This window comes from Ambystoma mexicanum, chromosome 2p, assembly GCF_040938575.1.
Source record: "Ambystoma mexicanum isolate Mex_15411 chromosome 2p, UKY_AmexF1_1, whole genome shotgun sequence".
Taxonomy (NCBI): Eukaryota; Metazoa; Chordata; class Amphibia; order Caudata; family Ambystomatidae; genus Ambystoma; species Ambystoma mexicanum.
The window spans coordinates 918610481-918616763 of NC_090923.1; positions in this window are offsets into that span (position 1 = coordinate 918610481).

Sequence of the window (6283 nt, forward strand, 5' to 3'; positions counted from 1 at the left end):
AAAGGGAGGGGAGGAACAAAACAAGCAACTATCGTACTAGGCCTGACAACATTTCAGATAGTGCTGGAGGGGGGAGGGAAAACAACAAGTGGGAGAAGAGGTGAGGAGACAGACAAGGTTGCAATCATACTAGGTCCAGGGACAATTCTGATAGGGTAAGTGCATAGAGGAACGTAAGGGGAGGAGGGGAGGAGATAGGAAAAGGGAGAAAGGGAGAGGAGGAGAGAACAGAGAGTAGCAGTCAAATAGAGTGGAGAAGCAAGAGGGGAAAGTGAATACAATTGCAGAAGTCAGTAGTAACACATAATGTTGCAAGCCAGGATGCAAGCTGAAGATGGAACCGCATGATTCAGGGCCACCATGAGTACAAGATGCAAAGGAAGTCCAGCATGAGAGTTGAGGAAGGGTGCCGCTCCTTGCAACTCAGATTTGTTGGCCTGATGTTTGTGCATTTGTGTAATTCATTGCTGGTGCTTTAAAAAATGCAGCTAGTAGGAGAGAAGAGGAAGGAGAAAAGAAAGGTGTGGGAGATGAGAAGGAGGGAGAATGAGAAATGATTGCGAGAGGGAGGAAATACGTGAGTAGGATGTGAGAATTAGGGAGTAAAAGAGATGGGTAAGGAGGATGGGGAGTAGTGCAATGGAGGGAGAGCAAGAGATGTAGGGGCAAAAATTATGGAGCAAAACTAGATGGGAGAGGGAGAGAGAAGAGGGTGACTGGAACAAGAGTGAGAGGGAGAAGACAGGTCAGATGGGGCATAAGGCGAGGGGAGGTGAACGGAGAGAGAAAGTGAGAAAAAGGAGGCAAAGGAGCAGGGAGAAGAAGAGGGAGAGATGAGGGAAAGAAGGGGAGGCGACGAGGAAGAGACAAGATAAATGGAAGAGGGAGCTGAGAGTGAGAGAAGGGGCAAGTAGTGAGTGGAATCAAAAAGGATAGAGAAGAGGGAAGAGAGAGGAGAGGTTGGGAAGTGTGGCATGTCTATGTGCTGTGCAGTGTACGTTGCTTTGTACAGTATATGTGCTGAGTTGTTTGCTATATGGACTGTAGTAAGCATATTGTACATTGTGTAATAAGCATTTTGTTTTATCTGCTGTGCCAGGGCCTGTTTCAAGGCCCTGTCAGGGTAGAGAGGGGGGATTCTGACCCTTGACCCTTTTCAGGGTGCCTGGCTGCAGACTCCCTCCCAAGCCTTTCTTACCTGCTGAGGCGCAATAGGACGCTGAATGAGAGAAGAGGTCAGGCAGCAGAGCCCTTGACAAGTCTAGCAGTTGGAGGCGAGAGAGCTGCCGAGGGATGACCCATCTTCTTGCGTGCTGCTGGTCAGAGGAGCTAATCCATGCGAGGGGGCAGCGCATGCACAGAGATGGTGCGCCCTGGAGATGAGCACGGCTCCAGCAGGCACCACCTGCTGGAGCCTGCGTAGAAGGCGAAGTCACTAGTCCGCTAGGGATATTTACATTAAAAGGATGCCTACAGAATGGCCATAACAGTAGGGAGCAGCAGTTCCCTAGGGGCCATTGTGTTGCCCATACTCTGAATACGCTGAGCCGCATAGAAAGGTGGTGGGGTTTAGGGCCCTTTTGAAAGCTCCCATAGCAGCATAAACCCTCCCCCGGGGGATAGTCAGACAGGATTGGCTAGGGATAGAGAGCCAATCATCATGGGAAGGAGGGGGATATATAAAAAGAAACTTAGGTAATGTTCTGTGTGGTTTAGTAGGGTGCGGTCAGAAGACCTAAGGAAGAGGACCAAGAGAACAGCAGGAGGATGGAGAGAAGGAGTGTGGAGGTGATTAGAAAGAGATGTAACCCCCGTGCGGGGGTAAAAAGAAAAGAAATCCCAAAGAATGTGTACCCTGGCGCAAAAGAGCCATGTGGGGATCCAAAAAAATTGAACTACAGTAAAGGACCCTCTTGCATGACCGCACGAGGGATCCTCTACTCCAAATAAAAAAAAAACAGTACAGGCATGAGCAGAGCGCCATGGAAAATGGCTGAAACCCTCCAAGGGTTTACAGGTGCGCTGCGCCATTCACGGCTATTGCCCGGGCCTTCATGTTGGCACTCCCCTAGCTAGCAGGGGAGCACCTATGAGCAATGTCACCCGCCAGTTGGCCAACAACACTGCCACATTCCCAGGTAGCACATTTAATTACTGGAGTTCCCCACAGCAGGCGAGTGCCCAACGTTTCAGCCCTTGTGGGATTGATATAATTGAAGGGGCCACCCCCTGTCAGGTGACCCACCAGGATTCCCTGGGCCACACATGCCAGTGGTGGCCCAGGTGGTGTTCAGTTGTGTGGCGATCCACATGTTGTCTCTGATTGCTGGGCTGCACCTTGCATATGCAGCCCAGCCCATGCAAAGACTTTGTGGCTCCCACACACTGTTGGTGCTGTTGTTGCCCCTTGCCCACAAGACCAAGAAGAACATCACAAAAGATCAGCAGCAAAGACCTTGAGACAGACCTGGCCAGACTTTCTCCAAATTAAGGTGTTTTTTATGTATAGTTTTTTGCACAGTGCACTGTATGAACTTTGTATATATTTTGTAAAGACTGTTCATACATTTTTAATGTTTGAAAGGACTCTTTTTATATTTTTGTTTAGATACACAGCTGCTTAGGATTCATTTAAAGGAATAGTTTGCTCAAAAATGTTATTGTCCTGATTGTTCAGGCATTTATTTTTAAGCATACTGTAATCGATAGTAAAACATGTTCCTATGCATCCTACCATAGTTTTCCTCACTTTTACACATGTGGAAACAACGGGTTGGGTGTGGCTAATTTTATCCATTGATGCATCGCCCTAAGTTCAAGTGCCCTCGTGGCAAGAATACAGATCGCCCGCCCCTTACACTGACATCACCAGTGCAAATGATATGCTCCACCTATTTTCATAATGTTCGTGGCCAGCGTAGCCAGACGTGCACCGTCATCACCCACGCCATAACATTACTTAACGCAGAACAAGGAAGATAAACACACACATCCTGCCACAGTGCATAACTTTTCTTTCTTGTCCCAATTAGGAGAGCAAAACATTATTTTGTAAAAAATCATCAATAGTCTGCAATGTAACAAGCGTTGATTTTTCAAAGAACGCTCACAAGAGAATATTAAGTCCACGAAATGAACAATATGTTTTTGCCATACAAGTTATAGCTAGCGAACATCGCATGCTTTGAATGTTGTTTATAACATCCTCATGATACAGCGATTGTGATCGATCAATCCCTGCACTCCAATTCTTGTGTGTCCATATGCTACACCACACAACTTTCTAATGACGCACATGCTGTTCCGTTTGTGAGAAGGTATGGATTGTTTGCACTTCCAAGCGTAACGCTTTCGCATCATTACGTTTTCACAACAGAAACTATGACAGGTTGTTCCTTATTTCTGGTACTGCCAAAGGGCAGATTGATCCCTATCAGTCGTCCCACATAACAGTGATAAAACAAGCACCGTTGAGGATTATCTGCCAATGTTGGTTGAAGAATCCATCCGACGGTACCTGAAAACTATGGTATATGCAGAACGGTACAATATAGCTGTGTAGAAAACAAAATAAAACAAGTTACCATATAATTCAGAAACGGGTGAAACCTAATCATAAGCACAAACCACCCAGAATGAACACACACATGAAAACATTGGGGGACTATTTGAGACCACAATGTGCATGAAAGTTTAGCACTGTGAAGTAGGTATAGCTCCCAATGGGATGGAGAACCAGATGCACCAGCTTCACATAGCCGCCTACCAGAAAATAAGGACAGCTGTGGTAACGTTTTATGTTGAACCACAGACAGATGGCATTGTAATGGAACTGGTAAGATTAGTGATCGAAAAGAGAACCAAGTGGCCACAGAAAGGGTTCGGTGCCCGCCCCTCCCTCCAACCCCCACTTTATGGTGCACAAGGATGCAACGGTGACAGCACACCAGGATATTCCACAGGACAAAGGGGTTTAGATATCACTAGCCTGCCTACAGGTTGTGGTTGCGGGTCTTCAAGGAGTAATCATCACAATATGGTCCACGTAACAACCCATAACTCTGCACCGAATACATTGGTGTGAAAGGCCAGTAATCAATACTTCCCAAAAAATCATACCTCTATTTACTCCTCTTTAAACTATACACAAATAACAATCAGTACTAGACTGATAAACAAACCATGAGTTACTCACTCGGTTTCTTATAGCTTGTGGTATAAATATCATTCAACATAACATAACGTACTGCGTCAATTCTTTTGGTCAAATCGCACTTTTGCACGTCGCTGAATTAGTCATTATGCATACAGCACACATTCTGTTTTTAATTGCACAAACATTATGTATAGTTAAGCTAACATAATTTCAGGAAGTTCCATTCTCTCCATATCACGTGGACTAACCGCTCCGAACAACAGATTGCAGGAATGGAAAATACATTTTCGTATGTCCACTTTCAATATGGTAAATGTTATCATTTTTTGTGGGTAGTCGACACATTGTGTCCTTCGAACAGTTGCTGACTTTCGCTCAAGGCCAAATAACAATAGCATCCTGTTTTCAGTGACTGCAGCCAGAGACGGGTAGGTTTCGATTTTGAGAAAGAATGCCACAAAAAAATTATAATAAACTGGACAAGACGCTGCTTTCGGCAAGTGGTTCAGAAAACCAAGGACAGTTACAAACAGCTATGTAAAATATGTTTCACCACAGGAATTTAAGAACAATCCAGAAAGGTATGTGTTGCTGCTACCTCTGGCGATATATCATCTCTGTAAGAAAATTCTATCAAAACCCCACCTTTCCCTCATCCAGCACCGTTTCATGGCACAAAGCCCAGAATGTGTGGGCCAGTGTGACTGTATCTCTTCCTCCCTTCCCGCTGGCACCAGCCCCCGAGCCTCCCAGGTGCATGCCATAGTGATGTAGTAGTAGGCTTAGCATATTATTGTAGTTTTCACAATGTAACTTATGAGAGACCTGACATTCACTCCATGGAGAGATGAGCCCAGCTGACCCACGTGGGAATCGACAGACGGCTGAGAAACAAACCAATTGTAGCCTGGCATCCCCTATGGAGCAGGATCATGCATACTGTCTTACCAATCATCTGTGTCGGTTCAGACCCTATATGTGATGCAACAACATTCATTCTGGAGTCAGAACGTTCTCGAGCAGCAGAGTCCTTTGCTTATATTTTTTGTATTATGTACAATTAAACCTTGTTATCCTTGCAAGCTATCTCTCAGCTTCTTTCCCTATAGGGTTCTATTCATTCTGGTGTGAGCGTAACAGGGGACTGCATTCAATTGCACAGTTCTTACTATAATTCATGCATGTCCATTCATACTCACTTGCGCACCTGAGGTAGCCCTCTCTACCATCATGCGAGACAGGTGACATTGTGTGCACATACTAGATAAGTTACATTCATGTTCCGACTAGGCCTTGTGCCAATCGGCAGTGCTAGTGCATAGGTGATGGAAGGAGGAGCCTATGGGTGTGCAAGTGCTGGAGGGGAGTGTTAAGATGGATTACCTGATGTGCTGAAGTTTAGGAAGCCACCTTCAGTTTAATGAAACGGGGGAACTTTCTGGACAAGCCAGACCAATCTAGGTAGTTTGGCATGCGGTCAAGACTAAGTCTCAGGGGGGGTGATTGTGATCGGAAGCCTACAACGAGCACACACAGCAACGAACCACAAATTACTCTTAGAAAAGTGTATATGAAAGATATCAATACATTTCTTGTCAACAGGACCAATAGATACAAGTAAACTTTACTTATGCGAAAAGAGTTACCATACACAATACTCTACTATACAGCATGTATACAATACGTTTCCTAATGCAACAAATGAGGAAAACACAGCCACAACCTGTAAACAGAAGGGTGGGTTAACACACTAGGAGCTTTAGAATTTTTTGGGAGTTGTTCCCTAACTTTCTAGTCCAGCCCTAAGAAGTGGTTAGCCTTGGGCTTAACAGTGCAGAAGTGCGTCAAAGCGCACAATCGCGCCGGTGAAGCAAAAAACGGGTCTTCTTGGGAAGGCTGTAGAAAGTCAGGAAGGAGCCTGAGGCAACAACAAATTTGTTGCCACTATTCGAGTCGAATGTGCCCCTGGCAGCAGAACAGGTTTCAAAAGGTGAGAATAGCTGGGGAGCGCAGGCTAACCCCGCCAACATCGAATACCTTTATAGGATATTCGTGCGTAAAAGGTATCGGTTGTGCCGGTGGGAAACCGTCAAGTGATGCAAGGGCTTGATCCATGTAGCCAACTGC